Source organism: Equus caballus, chromosome 1 (assembly GCF_041296265.1).
Source record: "Equus caballus isolate H_3958 breed thoroughbred chromosome 1, TB-T2T, whole genome shotgun sequence".
Classification (NCBI taxonomy): Eukaryota; Metazoa; Chordata; class Mammalia; order Perissodactyla; family Equidae; genus Equus; species Equus caballus.
Genome location: NC_091684.1, coordinates 96,206,371 through 96,221,531, shown reverse-complemented (window position 1 = coordinate 96,221,531; position 15,161 = coordinate 96,206,371). Strand labels below are relative to the sequence as shown.

General features: G+C 41.3%; 1 protein-coding gene across 3 annotated transcripts in view; it reads right to left on the bottom strand.

The window, feature by feature from the left end:
• GRID1 (glutamate ionotropic receptor delta type subunit 1) overlaps positions 1-15,161 on the bottom strand; it is a 670,463-nt gene that overhangs the window by 221,063 nt on the left and 434,239 nt on the right. The gene's annotated exons all lie outside the window — the stretch shown is intronic.

The following is a 15,161-nucleotide window of genomic DNA, read 5'->3' as shown; positions in this document are numbered from 1 at the left end:
AGGTCATCATAGGATGAACTATGAGGAGTGATGTAATAAGGAAATCTAGAGGCAAAGAAAACTCATTGTGCTTCCACGTTAGACCATTTGCTAAGCTCTTCGCACAAATGAACCTCATTTGGTGCTCACAATCACCCTAGGAATTCTTTGAGGTGGATCCGATTATTATTGTCCATTTCTAATATGCACTCTCAAGCATAAAGGTAACAAAGGGGACAGGCCACAGGGAGCTCTTTCCAGGAGGAAGCATCTGTGAGGAACTGGCACTGAAGCTGAACCGGAAGGACAACTTGAGGCAAAGTGCTGGCATGTAGTGGGGAGGGGCAGTGCAGAGCTGAGCCGGTGATGCTGCTGCTGATGGCCCTGGCAGCAGTGGCCCCCTGTGGCACCCTCTTCCAGGGAGAGGCAGCAGGGTGCCCCTCCGACCTGGGGAGGGGCGGAGCCACTGGCAGAAAGGGATAGTGGTCTAAGGCAGGGCTGGATCTTTATCCTGGGCCAGATGTGGGCGAGGAGGCGCCGTAAACCTCGCTGAATCATCCACACCAAGGGCGATGAGGGGCCCTAGAAAAACTTGAGGCAGAAACAAGCCACAGTCAGACTTACATTCTTGAAAACCTCTGGCTGCTGTACAGAGAGAGGATTAGAGAAGAGCCAAACTGCTCCATGGCTGGGAGCAGCATGGGATGACAAAACATGGAAACACACATGGACCCAGAGTTTTAGCGGTGGGAAAGAGCCAGGTTAAGAAAGCTCTAGTTCACTGACTGTCTCCTAAAAGTGACTAAATCCGTGTTGGCTGCAGGTCAAGATTTTAACTGTGAATCACTATGTTTCAAAACCAGTCTTCAGTCTTCCTCCTTGCAGACAACACATTGTAGCTTTGAGACAAGGAGATGGTATAAATGGAGATGATGAGGTTACAAATTAGTGATCAGGACCTTCAAAATCCCTTAAACAAGAACATGACAGGTTGAAGGGTAAACAATGTATTTCCGGTTCTTAGGGACCTGATGTAAGCGTGAAGGCTGCTCCTCAGTTGAAACCACGTGCTGGAACCAGAAGAAAGCAAGAAATGAAGAGTTGCACCCTTGCAGAATGAATGGTCAATAGTTCCCAAGTATGCTGAATTGCAGTCATCTCAATAGAACTGAAACACCGTCACATACTAAATCTGAGTGTAGACCACTAAATTTTGTATTTCAGACAAAATTCTGTTAAAGGCAGATGATCCTGTTGGATTGGGACCTACAGACAATCAAAGGTGGAGAAATTGCCGTGTTCACCTCTCAGGATCACCAGGTGAGACAGGCCCAGAACCCAGCTGAGCTTCAGGACATGGAGCAGAGAAAGCAGCTGAGCCTGGATGTCCGTGCTCTGCTCTGCTCTTAGCTGCCCTGCCAATGGAGGTCCCACCCCAAGCATCAGAACCTGGGATCAGAGAAATCACTTTCCCATCTAACAGTCAGCAGGACTGTAAGAAAGATTCCTGTAAACACCATATACTAGAATTTTTAAAATCTATCCTTAATTTTTTAGTAAAAATCTCAATCCGTTTATATTGGACTAGGATTACTTATATATTTGGATTGATTTCTCTCATGTTATTTATGTTACATATTTTACTGTTTCCTTTTTCTTCCAACTTTTTTTGCTTCTGTTTGGAATGATTTTGTTTCCTTTTTCATTTTTTTACCCTATTTTGGAAGTTATAGTCTCTGTTACTCTTTTATGGGTTATCTTAGATCTTTTAATATGCATACAAACAAAGTGTGAAATTAATCAGTATTTTTTTACTGTCCTCTTCAATATCTCTAAGCACCATCATCCCAACTAATGTGATAACAGTGGTCAATATCTTAATTCTATCTTTCTTTATGCCTTCTATTTCACATAATTTCCAGTGTTTTATACAGTTAATATTTGTCTAACTTATCAATATATTTGTTAGATATTCTTCTCTGGACCTCAAACCTTACATCTGGGATCATTTTCCTTCACCTGAAATACATAATTTAGGATTTCCTTTAATGTGGATTTGTTAGTGATAAACTTAGCTTTTGTTTGCTGGAAAATATCTTTATTCTGATCTCATTATTGAAAGATAAAATTCTAAGTTGACCACTATTTTCTCTTAGCACATTGAAGATAATATGGTCCTATCTTCTGGCTTTCATTTTTGTCCAGTGTCTTTGTGTCCTGTGGCTGCAATAACAAATTATCACAAACTTAATGGCTTAGAATAACAGAACTTTGTTCGCTCCCAGTTCTGCAGGCTAGAAGTCCAAAATCAGTCTCACTGGGCTGAAATCAAGATGTTGGCAGGATCCACTCCTTCCAGAGGCTCCAGGGCAGGATCTGTTCCCTGCCTCTTATAGCTTCTGATGGCTGCCAGCATCTCTTGGCTTGTAGCCACATCACTCCAGTCTCTTCCTCCACGGTCACATCACCTTCTCTTCTGTATAATTAAACATCCCTTTGCTTATCTCTTATAAGAACACTTGAGTCCACTAGGATTTTCCCAGATAGTCTCCCCATCTCAAGATCAGTAACTTAATCACACTGCAAACTCTCTTCTGCCACATAAGATAACACCCACAGTTTCCGAATTGGGCCCTGGATATCTTTGGGGTCCTTATCAGCCCCCTACCTCAGATACTAGGAATCAGTTTAACTCCATTCCTTTGGAGATGACCTGTATGTTCTCTCCAGATGCTCTTTACTTTTTCCTTTGGCTTTGGAGCCCTGCAGTGTCACATTGTGTCATGTCTGGTGTGGATGTTTTATTTTTACTCTGCTCCTGATCCTTGGGCTTCCTATATCAGGAGTTTGGTTTCTTTCTCTAATTCTAGAGAATTCTAAACTATAGTACCCTTTTATATTATTTCTTCCCCATTATCTCTTGTTTCATTCTAGAAATCCAACATTATCATTCTATCTTCCATGTGTTTTAACCTCCCTTTATGTTTTCCCTCTCTTTCTTTCTCTGGCTGCAAGGTAAATAATCTTTCCATATTTTCCAGTTCATTAATTCTCTCTATATCTGTGCCCATTTTGATATTTAATTTATCCTTTAAATTTTTTAAGTCCAATTATTAGGTTTTTAATTTCCTGAAGCTCTCTATCTCTCAATTCTGCTTCACTTTAAAATGTCTTAAATGTCTTTTATTCCTTGCTCATATATTCCAGCATCTCTTTATTTTTTGAAACATATTCAAGCATCCTTCTTTAACAGTCTGTGTCAGATAATTCTAATCTCTAAAGTCATTTCAGATCTGATTGAACTGTCTTTCTTTCCCCCTATCCTTCCTTGCTTCCTTTTTTTTCTTTCCTTCTCTTTTTTTCTTTCTTTCTCTCCTTCTTTCTTTCATGTATGGAATCTTATTTTCCTTAGAACTTGCTTGTGAATTCCTTGGAGTCTGACTGGAATTTGCATTACCTCAAGCAATGTTCATGCTTGCTTCTACCACCTACCTAGGAGCACTTCCCATCCATAACCACAGAATTTAATACAGAACTTTCCTTTGGGCTTGGGTCTCAAACCTGCTGGAGGCTTATCAATTCTCAAGAAAATTTCCCCCCTCCATGCAACTCCAAAGTCAAAATAGGAAACTGCCCTTCTGCACAGTGAGTTCATTTCTCATAAACCCTTACTCTGAGAATCTAAGTTTCTAGCTTTATGTGGAAATGTCTCATTAAGCCCCACATTTAATTGGTTCTTACACTTGTTCTTATATGTTCTATGCCCCACACAGCCAGAAGAATAAAAGCGCAAGGTCTTCACAGTTTGGCCAATAGATTCAAGGCAAAAACCAAATCTGAAGCTCACATATTTCCCAGACTTTCCCTTTTCACTTTATATTTGGCCCCTATGGTCATTACTCTCAACTGCTTAGTGATCTATTTAAAAATACTTTTAAAAATATATTATATTCAGTTTTCTTAGTTCTTTTCCTTTTGGGAGTGTCATTCAGGCTAATTATTCTTCCGTAAAGACATCTACTAAACCTTTTATACAAATTTTCATTCTTTAGCTCATGACCTTGCTCTTTTTCTGGGACACACACCCATCTCCCAAACTCCTCATATGTCTTGACTGGGTAACTGACTAAACTTTAGTTATTATGTTACAATTTATATTTGCTTCACTTGACTGCCTTTTCCCAAGTTCACTGTCATTAATATTAGAAGGAGGGCTGTTTCTGAGGGGCCCAAGAGAAGCATGTGCAACTTTCCCCATTTGGTCAAATCTCAATTGTATTCTTGAGTCATCTCACTATTGTGGGTGAAAGAAGGTAAATATTCTGCAGGTTCTACCTTATTTTGTCTGTTGCTCCAGAAACATCCCCCTCCCCCGAATTTCTCCATTATCTTCCTCTCCTGCAATCAAATAGGTTCCACTCATAAATCCTCTCTCATCCATATTGCTCACTCAAAATATGATTTCTGTAAGAGATGATGGCAACTTGGACTAGGATGGTTACAAATGGATCATCTTCAGAGATAGCTTAACTATCTAGTAGAATCTAGAGCACATATTAATTGATGGAATTAAAATAGAGCAATGGCAAATACTGCGGGATCCAGCTCTTTTTTCAGTGGAAGAAGTATTTGTAGTTTGAAAACAAAAATATTGTAACAACTAAAAAAAGTAGAGATGAAACAAGGGATAAAGTTCCCAGTTAACATCACATCCTTTTTGCCAGTCATCGGGAGGAAAAAAAATACCCTTTAGCGCCTTGTGGCACACTTAAAGGACGATTTCTATGAAAACAACAAAATGTGAGACTTGCTTCACGCACTGAATAATAAAAATACTCACCGCCTCTAATTTTGTGCTGAGAATGCACACTGAAGCTCAGACAATCTTCACTTTGAGTCAAATACATTATTAGGAAACCTCTACAAATATCTACTTCAATTACAAAGAATTAAGACTAAGAAAAAGTTAGATGAACTCTAAAGAAAAGCTAATCCTTACATCCTCCCAGAAGGCTTACTTTAGTTCACTGATTGAAAGCAAAATTGTCCTTCTTATAGAAGATAGCAAGGAACAGAATGAGATGTAATTGCCTCCATTCAGAGGCAATGTGTGTCTTCAGCCAGGGTTGCTGGCAGGCTCCAGGGGGACTTACCATTCCAAAAAAATTTAAAGTATACAAGTATGTGTGCATTTTCCTGTAGACAAAGCCCATAGGTTGGATCAGATTTTCAAAGAAGGCTTTGACTCAAAAAAAGGTGGTAAACAACTGATATGGAAGCTAGTGATGGTTTTTAAAATTCTCCTTATTGTGAACTATGAGAATAAGAGAAAATTAAGGAAGACAGAAAAGAAAGAAAGAAAAGAAAGACAAAGTTACAGAATGATATATCAAATAAGGTACATTTATAGTAGAGATGTATGCAATGTAATAAAAACAGATGTGAAGGATACACACCAGCTTCGGGAGAGTGGCTGGCACTGGGGAAGTAGGTGGGGATGACAAACAGATTTGCAGCCTACCTGACGGCCTTGTCCCTCTTCTTCTGTGCTGGCAGAACCGCAGTGTGAACAGGTGCCCTTCCCTCCACTACGGGATTCGAGGTGGTAGGAAGCGACCCCTATACCCAGAATCAGAGGTACATCCTGCTTGGTCTGAGCCGCCCTGGGTGGTCCTTCTACTTTAGGTGGTTGTAGGGGAGGGTGCATGACTCCATTTCTGGTTGTGGAGATGTGTGGGGGTTTCCTTGGGAGATTCTGAGTGTGTCCGCTCAATCCTAAGACGATGACCAAGAAGAGACGGCACTTTTCTGCCTCTTGAGGTGTGAATCATGGGAAGATCCCCCTCAAAGGCAGGCCCAGCACATTGAGGACAACCGACAAAACAGGAGTCCTGAGATATTATTTAGCCTCAGAATCGCCCTGCCCTGTAAACTCACGACCCATCTCTGAGCCTTCTCTAAGTTGAGATAATAAAATCTCAGGACATTTATGGAAATTGGATTCAGATTTTTCTGTAACTTAATCATCAGAAACAACCTGACTGATACCAAATTTAATGGGACTGCTATATGAGCACAGAGCAGACTTCAATTATATCTGAAATGGTTGATTTCTTAAAAATGGAGATCTCAAATATGGAAAAATTTAAATTGTGGACATGTAGATGTTTGTTACATCGTGCTCTGTATCTTTTAAGCCTCTTAGAAATATTTTATTTAAAACAGAGAATCACTGTGGAAGTCTCCGCAAAACGTCTGTTTGAATAGCAAAGAAGATACATTTTTATAATGAGGAGAAATCATCAAAGTAGCAATTAAAATGGTAAGGATCTCCTTCTTCTAAATATACATTTTTGGAATACCAGATGCAAAATTCATAGACAAATAAGTTTTTGTCTGATCTTCACGACTTCAGTAAAATTTCTGAACCTTCTGATATCAGGGGAAAATATTATTAAACATTTATAGAGAAGTCTAAACTTACATAGGGCTACGCAATCACATTATTAGTCATTTCTTTTTATTCCTTAGAAAGACCTATATCTATCAAACATCTGCATGATACCAGCATTATTCCATCTCTGGAGAAATAATAAAATTTATTTCTCTCCTAAAAACCATGGTGCCAGGTAATCTAAAGTTGATGATAGCAGAGAAACTTCACAGACAAAGCTGGCTGGAAAGAAGTTGAGAAAATAGAAGGAAGATTCAATAAAGTCGTGATGAAAAAATTACTCCCAAGGAAGTCAACAGGCTTTTCAGAATGTCTGCTATATTCAGATCCCTATGGAGTGCTCGAGACAAGGAAAGCTACCCATGCATTGTCCATGGAGACAAGGACATCCTGGTGAAAAAGAGAGGGTAGGAGGGAGCTGCCAAGGCTTGGAGCTGGTTACATTCCCAGGACAGAGGATGGTGGAAGGAGAGCATCTTCTGAGTGGTTGTTCTGACCAGAGATAAACCCTTTCTCATTAATCATCCCCTATAAACTCATGGGGTATGCCTGAGTCTCATTATACATAGGATATAGAAAATTGCAGAAAGGATCCCTTGCTCCCCAAAGTGTGGTCCATAAACCAAGAGCATCAGCATCACCTGCGAGCTGGTTAGAAATGTGGAATCTCGGACCCCACGAGAGTGTAGGATCTGGAATCAGATGGGTTTGGGTTCCAATTCCTGGCTTTTCTTCTTCTGGCTGCGTAAGTTGGACAAGGCACTTAATTCCTTGGAGTGTCATCTGTAGACAGGATAACAGTACTTCCCAGGGTTTTTAACTTAATTCAGTGGCTTTAATTCAATGAGATTCAACATGTCCAGCACAGAGCTTGGCAGCAAGTACTCCTTATCCTTCTGAGTCAAAAGCTGGGTTCTTGGATAGCCAACAAAAGACCTGCCTTAGCCTGGCCTCCAGGTGAGCCAGAGCAGCCCTTTTTCTGCCTCTCCTGCCACTCCATCGCTCCTACAGCCTCCTCCACACGCTTAAGGGAGCCTGTGGCAGACCAGCCCAGTCTGCAGTTAGCTGTTTCTCACTCCTCACCTCCAAGAGACCCAAGGATACTCAACCATTCTATCATTAAATAAAATGGCCCATTGGTTGAAAATCTGTATGGCTTCCTTTATTTTTATAAATGACACAAATGGTTTCTGCTCACAGTGAAGCCCACATTCGGCCTGCCCCTTCTCTCCCAGGCTGCCCCAGTGACAGGTGGCAGAGCTCTCCCCCAACCCACCTCCTCCATCACAGCCCATTCCCATGAGTGAGCACAGTCAGAGCAGCCAGCAATAAGCAGCTGGCCTTGCTCCCTAAAGACCTAACCTGGCTGTGGCTACAGGGCAGGATGGATGTCTCCTCAGGGTCTCTGTACAGTTCCCAGAAACCCTCCCCAGGCCTGCTGGTTTACCAGGAGAATCTGCTGTCTCGCCCAGAGAAGCCCAAAGTAAGTCCCTGGAACTTTGCATTTTTAGTGGCTCTTTTATTCTATTTCATTTAATTGAATTTTTATTTCATTACATTTTATTCTATTCTATTTGACCGTGAGCACAAGATGGACATCTGCCTTCCAAGGAACCAAGGGACCCACACATGTCATCAGCATTTATTGGGACAGTCACTAAAGCTCCTTGGCTGGCTGGTTATTTATGCATGATGGAGGGGCTTGAGTGGGCCATCTCTGAGACTTATCTACCCTTCCCGTCAGCTCTCTTCTCTTCTTTCTTTCCGGCTCTTACTTTAACTTGATCCTTTCCTGTTTCCACTCTCTCCTTTGTCTCACTCATCCTCCACCCACCTTCTCTTTCCCTTCTTTTCCTTCCATCTCCTTCGGCCTTCCTGCTTCCACCAACCTTGCAAGTTCTGAATCCTCACCACCCCATGTCAGCCACGGCGGCTCATGCAGTTTCCCTTAATTCCAGCAGACTCGGAATGTCTAAGGTGGGTCAAAGCAATTCCCAGAGTGGTTCAGCGATTGCTAACCTCAGCCCAGCCTTTTCAGATGTGATATTCCTGAAATATGCTCTAGGCTGGACCTGAAATGTATACTTCTGTAGGTCTGTCCTGGGTATTGAAAACACGAAAATAACTGTAAGGACAGGCTAAAAATAGCTTTGTCACAATTTGGAGGGCAGGGCAAATCTAGAGCGTGCACAGTTCAACAACTCAGGGCAGAGTCTGAGTAACAGTCCTCTAGGTAACAGGGTTCTCAGTCACAGGCACAGAAGTGGCAACCCAACGTCCCCAGCAGAACAGCATGAAATTCACCCAGAAAGGGGGTCTCATGAGCTGCATCACAAAAGTCCACCTACTCAGATCCTCTGGTTCTTTATTGTATACCCACAACGCTGACTCAGATCTGGGGGCACTGTGACTTCTCAGTGCTCCCCGCACAAAAACAGAAGGGAAGTGCAGATGCCAACCCATTGCTCCATCTACACTGGAGTTGGAACCAGAACACCTCTCAAGGCCAGGGTGTGTCTCTCAGATTCTGCTGTTGCCTAGTGCTGAGCACCAGGCCTGGCAAATACTTACGAAGGAAGAAGGGAGGGGATGGAGGAACAAGTGGAGGAGGAAGAGAGAGAAGACGGGAGGGAGGGAGAGGGAGAAAGGGAGAAAAGGAGAGAAGGCATCTTCAGAATTCCCCACAGAAAAATGTGAACCTCGAAAATTTTAACATTTAAAACTCTGACCTAAGTCACTATCTCTATAACACAAAGCCAGTGCTTTTTATTCTGCTGTTAAATTTTTAAAAGCTGGCCGGGGCTTCAATTTGCAGCTTACTCCCCAGGCAGATATTCAAACAGAAAAATAAATATAATAGTGGCTGATCCTTCACAGCACTCATTTGCTTGCTTGCTACAAACCACTTTAATTATTTTGTTTGCAATCCCTATTTGCTCGCCTCAAGAGAATATTTAAATCTGCTTCTATTTGTGTACAACTATCCTTACCACTAGGAAAATGTGACCTTATGATTCACATTAACACCTGGTGGATTTTTATCCCAAGGAGCTAACAGAAAATTATAATTTTTAATTGCATTTACCATTTAAAATCCAGAAATATTATCAAAAAATGATTCCAAAGATGATTTGAAAATAAAATTGCATGGTCCAGAGCCCCAGAGTGGATGGTTGTGAAGGTTACAGCTATGTGTTTAACACATCAAAGCCCTCACATCTGAACTAGATCCAATTGCGGAGACCCAAAGGTAAGAACTGAGAATATAAATTCAGAAGAATTAAGGACATACAACATTGTAATTAAGTGTGCAGATGCTGGCCATGATGGATTGATAGGGGCTGAACTTACCTCTCACCTTAATAACTAAAAACAAACAAAATATATGAAACAACAGTTTTCAGACTTTGGACAAAGGCTGAACAGTGGCACCCAAGAAAAAAGAAACTAAAGAAGTCAGCTTGAGCTTACCACTTAGAGAGTTTCCAAGTTGTAGCAGAGGAAGCGGAAACCTAGGCAAAGCCTGACGGTCTCCATGAGTCTGGGTTCTGAGGAGGCCAAGGCAGTTAGAATTCATAAAGCAGAATTCCAGAGAAGAGAGATCTACACAGAAAAAGCCCTCTAGAAATGTGGAGAACGTCTCCTTTGAGTCTTTAGCTGTGTATGGATCAGTGCGTGTGTGTCAGGAAACTACCTGAGTCCAGGGAAAGGGTCACTTGAAAGGATCAGGTTTAATAATCCTCAATAACGGATCAAATTAGCAACAGACTAAAGACTGTTTTTGACTTGCTTAACAAAGCTTCAAAGCAAGTCTTGAAAAACCAAAATATTCCAAAGTAACTTAACTGTTCCCCAGGGGGGAGAGGGGGAAAATGTACTTAAAGGAATAAAAAGGAATCAACCATCCAACCATATGAAGTTCACAGTGTCTGGCATCTAATCAAAAATTACCAGGCATGCAAAGAAACAGGAAAACCCAACCCATAATGAGGAGAAAAATCAAGCAATAGAAACAAGCCCAGAAATAATACAGATGGTAGAATTAGTAGAATAGGACATTAAAACAGATATTATAAATATCGTAAATACACACCATATGTTCAAGAAGATAGAGGAAAGTAGGTGCATGATATGGAGAGAAATGAGACACAAACAATTTCTACAAATAAAGATGCAATATCTGAGATGAAAAGTACTCTGGGTGAAACTAACAGCAGATTAGACACTGTAGAAGAAAAATAAATGAACTTGAAAGCATGGAACCAAAAAGCCTCCTAAATGAATCACTGAATGAAAAAAGCACTGGAAAAAATTAATAGAGCATTAGCGAGCAGTGGAACAACTTCAAGCAACCTAATACACCTGTCATTAAGTCCAAGAAGAAGAGAGAAAGGGAAGGGCACAAAAAATATTTGAAGAAATAATAGTCGAACATTTTCTAAATTTGATGAAATCCAACCCAAGCACATAATGAGAGAGAAAAATATAAATCTTAAAGGCAACCAGAGGAAAAAGACCCAGTATGCAGAATGAAATAAAGATAAGAATGGCAGCTGATTTCTCATCAGAAACAAGGCAAACCAGAAGTCAGTGAAATGACATGTTTAAGGAATGAAAAGACAAGAGGTGGAGAATTTATCACATACCAGAACTACAAGAAACTTAGATGAAATGGACAACTTCCTCGAAAGGTGTAAACTACCAACCTTCACTCAGAAAGAAAGACATAATCTAAATATCCTTGTATCTACTAAAGAAATTGAATTTATTGTTAAAAATCTTCCCAAAGGGGATGGGGGGGAACTTCCAGGCTCAGATGCCTTCACTGGTGGATTCTGCATACATTTAAGGAGGACATAATATCAGTTCAATACAAACTCTTTGAGAAAATTGAAGAGAAGAAAATATATACCAAGTTATTCCAGGAGACTAGCACTCCTCTGAAAACAAAACCAGACAAAGGGTTTACAAGATTAGAAAACTACAGACTACCATCCCTTATGAACATAGATATAAAACTTCTTTAAAATATCTTAGCTAATACTTTGAATACATTGAAACATTATTCACAATAGCCAAGACATGGAAGCAACCTAAGTGCCCACTGACCGATGATTAGATAAAGAAGATGTGGTATATATATATATATATATATATATATACACACACATATATATATATATACACACAATCGAATACTGCTCAGCCATAAAAAAGATGGAATCATCCCACTCACAACAACATGGACGGACCTGGAGGGAATTATGTTAAGTGAAATTAGCCAGATGAAGAAAGACAAACACCAGATGATTTCACTCATACGTGGGATATAAACAAACATATGGACAAAGAGAATAGTTCAGTGGTTACCGGAGGAAGGGGACTGGGAGGTGGGCACAGGGGGTAAAGGGGAGCACTTAAATGGTGGCAGACAAGTAATAATGTACAACTGAAATTTCACAATGTTGTAAACTATTAGGAACTCAAGGAAAAAAAAAATCCAGAATCTGAGCACATCTCACTCCCTCTGCTCATACCACCCCGGGCAAAGCCACCATCAGCTCTTACTGAAGGCCCTGATTTTTAAACTTTTTTTCCTTTTTTCTGCCCTTTCCCACTCCAATCCCCCCAGTGTATTTTCAGTATAGAAGTCAGGGCAGTCCTTCTGAAACATGTTTCAGAAGACATCACTCCTCAGCTCAAAATGCAGCAGTGGCTCATCAGCTCACTCAGAATAAAAGCTAAAGTCCTTGTAGTAGGAAATGCAGCCAAATCTCCTCATGCCCTTTCTCACATACTTCAAGCCATTGTCCAATTATTAGGTATCTGCCTATAATTTCACCCCTCAATTGTCACCATACTTTCCCATCCCCGTGGCTCGTTGCTGTGACTACTTCTGATCTGCAGTACACACCCCTCCCAGGGCTGTGTTGTGTGAGCTGAGGTACAAAAATCTAATGGATAAGGGAGCCCCTCTTCCTGAAGCCAATATCTGGAGCAGGAAATGGCATTTTCTATTAAACTGAACCATTATGCTAAATTGGAATTTCCCTTAGAGGCACCGTGCTTTAATGATATGAAATTCCATAGTGAAGTGCCTGGCACACATGCAGCTTGGCCAAGGGAAATGACTGAGAAGCAATTTCTTGACTCTAAAAATTCTCATCCACAGGAGGATATAAACAGTCCGGGGGAGTTAAAATTGAGGGAAAGAGGATTTAGTGAGGAGCATTTCTCTGAGGGGAGAAGAGAACTTGGACGTGCTTCCACTCCCTATAGGACCAAGAGGGGCACCTGCTCCCTCATTGCAAATCCTCTTGGAGGGCCTTCTTTAGGGCCATTGAAAACTCCCACAAACAGAGCCAGGGCCTTGAACAAGCAGGATTCCTTGGGTTTCGTCATAAAAGCCACTCGATGTTGTCTTCCATGCGCCGTTGGGCCCACTCATTCCCTTCAACTCGATGACAATTTGGGACGGTTTCATGACTTCTTTGTTCATTAATTAGGGTTAACAGAAAATTCTCTGTCACTTTAAGTTGCAAAGCCAAGTTTTGATTCAGAAATTAAAATGATCTAGTCCAATATAATAATTGGAAGATTTACTTGGCTTGGTGCAGAAATGTTGACCCTTAAAAGACATACGTCAACATGAATCTCCCATTACCGGAGGACGGGGCTGGTTCAGAGGCAAGTACTACATGGAGACAACACAGGCTTTGGAATGAGATCAACTCGAGCTTAAAATCCCCACTTGTCTTTATCCAGCCGTGATAGTTCACACCTTCTCTGAGCCTCGTTTCATTATTTGGACTCTAGTGTTAAGAATACTCTCACAGAGGTTGTTGTAAAGATCAAACCATGTAACAAAAGACTAATATATCTGCATCGAGGACATGAGCAAGCAAGCCACAAAGCTAGAAATAGACATGAGCAGTAAATATTTAAAGTGTTTGACGTGCTAATAAGCAAAGAAATATAAATTAAAACAATGTGGTGAGCCTTTTTTCATCTATAATAATGATACAAATGAAAAATGTTGATTATATTCATGTTCACGAGACACAAGATTGGGATGAGACAGGCACTCTGACAAAAGGGGCTCAGGCTCTTTGAGATCACTCATGCTTCGAAACAATATTTTTACCATCATTAGAAACCAGAGAGACGTCAGCAGATCTAGCAAGAAGGATGTAGATTTCAGCATTACTTTCAACAGCATTAACTAAACTAAGTTTCCAAAAATGGAGATCTGCATAAATTATGTCGTCCAAATGACAGACTACTACGAGGCCATTAAATATTATCTCAAATGCTATTTACTGACATGATAAAATGTTAATGATATATTATTAATTGAAAACAGTTGGACACAGAACTGAACACAACAGGAAAACCTCAATTTGGCAAAATAAACTATATATCTGAGGCTGTTTGAAAGGATAATTCATGGGCACACTAATAGGCATTTTGTTTTACTATTGTAGAAGAGTCAAAAAGAATTAGAACAATTTTTCTCTGCTTTTCCTCTGTCCTGTCCCTTCCCTTCCACCACATGCACTCACACACACCCTCAGAAGCCAACAACACCGTATGCTCCAGAAAGTTTGTGCTCTTCTTTCTCCAAGACGTTTTCTTTCAACAAACAGGTGAACTCAGAAATGATAGTTGGCTGTGGAGCTTCTGTGGCTTAGACAGTGGGTGTGGTCCTAACGGCCAAAGCCAGGAGCTTCTGGCAGAGATAGAGAGGGGGCAGAAGAGGAGCTTGGCAGTGGGGGGTGGGGGGGTGGGTCTCCCCGTCTCCTAATACACATCAGTCCTCAGATGGGATATCGGAAAGGAGTGGCCGGTGGCCAGTTATGGAGGCTGGGTCCCAAGCATTAGGTTCTCTCAGGCTCAGAAAAAAAAAAATCAGTCTGCCTAACGTTGAGGACCAAAGTGGATTAGAACTCCCTGAGGGTCTACAGAAATCCTTCTATGATTGATCTTGACAGTATGAAACCCAGGAACCTTTGCACAACCTTCATGAGGGCAAGGAGGAAGCTATCCTGTTATAAGGGGTTCAAAATTTTTGCCATCCCTTTAAATGAGATTTCATGGACAGACTTAATTTGTTTTGAAATAATGGCTATACAGCATCCAAAGCACAGCATGGCACACAGTAGGTATTCAACGATGTGAGTTTCCTTGCTTCTGAGGGCAATCACTCAACTTGCTGTTCTTACAATGCTCTACCACAAACAAGCAGAAATCTGAGGGTAGGGAGGAGGCCATTCAGACCCCATTGGCCTCACAAGGTGAGTTCTTCAGCAGTCCTTGACCAAGAGCCCCACTCTGCACCTGGCCAGGAGGAACACCATGCATGATGATGGCAGCACCTGGCTCCCTCAGCCCCTCATCACCTCCGAAGCTGACAAGCCAGTCTCCAGTGATGCAGGAAAGTGCATCTTAGTTCTGATCACTGACTATTAAAGGGTTTCCTCACGCCTGTTTCTGAAACTACAAGATATTCATTTGAGATTCTTTACCCAGCTCTAAGAGACAGGCTGGTCCAGTTCACATAACATCCTCTGGTTTGAGACAATGCAAGAAAGAACGAAAGCTGAGCCTGCTGTCTCCATGAGCCTTCAAACATCATTTAAGACACTTCACTAGAAGTTCTGGTGGCTTGAATTGTCTCCTGCCTCCATTTCTGCTTCCACCTTCCAGCTTTGAAAGGACTCTCCTTGGG